The sequence below is a fragment of the Eurosta solidaginis genome, chromosome X (genome assembly GCF_040869045.1).
Source record: "Eurosta solidaginis isolate ZX-2024a chromosome X, ASM4086904v1, whole genome shotgun sequence".
Taxonomy (NCBI): Eukaryota; Metazoa; Arthropoda; class Insecta; order Diptera; family Tephritidae; genus Eurosta; species Eurosta solidaginis.
In genome coordinates, this window is record NC_090324.1 from 183,425,628 (window position 1) to 183,428,111 (window position 2,484).

The 2,484-nt window shown below is 36.7% G+C and overlaps 1 pseudogene; it reads right to left on the bottom strand.

Annotated features, from left to right (window-relative positions):
- Positions 1-1,898: 1,898 nt before the first annotated feature.
- On the bottom strand, positions 1,899-1,997 carry LOC137235589 (U6 spliceosomal RNA; annotated as a pseudogene).
- Between the last annotated feature and the right edge of the window lie 487 nt (positions 1,998-2,484).

Below are 2,484 nucleotides of genomic sequence, written 5' to 3' on the forward strand. Positions count from 1 at the left end.
CGAAGCAAAGGACATCGTGAAAAATTGTGCACTGACAACTGAAGTCTTCGAGGCAGCATGAAAAGCGTATGTGAGAGATACGAGAATAAACGGATTCTCGTAAACTCACAACTGCAAAATTTGTTTAATCTGAAAAAGATAGATAGCGAGTGCGGCAGCTCAATTAAAGCTTTACTGCGCGACATAAGCAATTGTTTGGCATCCCTAAAAACTCATCAGATAGATATTTCAAATTTGGATGCGATCATCACCTATTTATGCTCTACAAAATTACCAGAAATACGTTGGCTCTATGGGAGCAGAGCATTGACCACAAAACGGACATATCCAAGTGGGAGGATATGGACAAATTCCTATCTAATCGGTTTCAGACACTAGAAACAGTGTCTGGTTTTACAGGGAATAATAAAACATTTAAAATGGTTTGGTTGTGCGTTGTACACACACCTGAATTAAATCGTGTGTATGGCAATTATCAGATGCCTTTTTTTGTGTTGATGAAAATTTAGACTCTTTTTGTTACAGGGTAGCATATTAACTGATTTAAATACATGGCATTGAAATTGTTGGCTGTGTACACGACATCTCCCTTTTTTCTGAATGCTTATGCTTATTTTTATATAAAAAAAAAAATTATAATAAACGTAAGACGCGATAACCTCCGAAGAGATCTAAGGCCGAGCTTCTCTTCCAATTTGCGTCGTGCTCCTCTTGATTTTCCCCACAAATTGGCCCGGACGGGACCTACATGTTTTAACCGACTCCGAACGACATCTGCAAGGCAGATGAGTTTTCACTGAGAGATTTTCATGGCAGAAATACAACCGGAGCGCTTGCAAACACTGCCGAGGGGCGACCCCGCTTATAAAAATTTTCTTCTAATTGAAAAACCTTATTTCTAAAATTTTTGATGTTGCTTTGCCCGGGGTTTGAACCCAGGGCATCCGGTGTGGTAGGCGGAGCACGCTACCATCACACCACGGTGGCCGCCAATTAATTTAATTTAATTAATTATTAAAATAAATTCCTATGCTATTTTCTTTTTTTTATTTTGTTTTCTAGCCATTTTGGGCTTAAATTTTTTTTTTATATTTGGTAAAACATTAGTAAACATTTCAAAAAAAATGCTTCACATTTAAGGAGTTTTATAAAAACGACCTAAGCACTTCATTTTGATTTTGGATGTCCTCTTCTGGGAACATAACTCAATAATTAGGAAAAAAAAATTGTTTACAGCAAAAATATAATTTTTGCTTGTCAACAGGCAGCCGCTTAAAAATAATGTCTAAATTGTCAAAATGACTTCCCAATTAAGCTAATATACTTATTATACTTATAATTATTATGCTGCCAGTCCTGGTGTTTATATTGTAACGAATTTACTGCAAATCCTCTTATTTGCAACCTTCTGCTAAGTTCGAATCACTAAACTGTTAAATAACACCACTATTTAGTAATGCAAAATGGTGTTTATTAAAGTACTTCACAATAAATAACTCTACTATTGCTCGACGGATAGCGTGCTTAATAAAAACTGATTGTAGCGCCTCTACTATTGCTGCCTTTATACTCTTTGATTTCCTTGTTGCATCTTCTAGGCGCTTCTGTTCTAGAATCTACTAGTTGGTTATTTGCTATAATTATAACTACAGATGTACGTGTGTAGCTCTCATATGCGCGTGTGTTTGTGAGAGACACTTCCACAATTATAATTGCATATCTCAGATAAGACATCTGCATGTGTTTGTGCGTTGCCTCTCCGCTGCTTGTACGTACATATATGTAGACATAATGATTGAATTATTGATGTGCATTCAGTCACTGCTTAGCATTGGCTTAGAGATGGCAGTACCCCTTAGTGTTGCTAATATTCGTAACAATATCATCTTATCACCATTAAAAATGTGGAACGCTTCACGATTTTGGTGTCATCCTTGAGCAGGGGAAATGCTAATCTTCTCTGTATCGTTCCAATTTTAGTGTATGTTCGTTCGAAGTTTTTCAATTGCCGCAATTTTCATTTTTGTTGCCCGAATTTAATTCATCTTCTCTCTATTTTTTTCTTTCTTTTACAAGGCTTAGGCTGTAAGCAGCCAGTAAGATCCTTACCAATGAATTAGGCTGAGTAATCACACAGTGTAATCAAGGCAGGAGCCATATAAAAGATAAAAATAAAATAATCGGCTTGAGAGGTTTCAACATCAATGGGTGAATGCTGTAACGAAGCTTTTTCGTGCCCCGTTGCTTCTTTGATATTTGCTGGGGTATACTCGCCGTGCCCAGGGTTCGTTTACAATAAATTTGTATTAAAGGGGCACCTTGCAAATCGATTTAATATAAAAAAACTTCACTCTCTTTATTGGTTCTAAATTCTATAGTTAAAATAAAACGTGTTTGTATACTTCATTTTCAATTTCACTTGGATTATCTTGCGGTATCCTTGATTGCAGTGGCGGGCCTTAGCGGTCCGGCCGTATCCCGTTA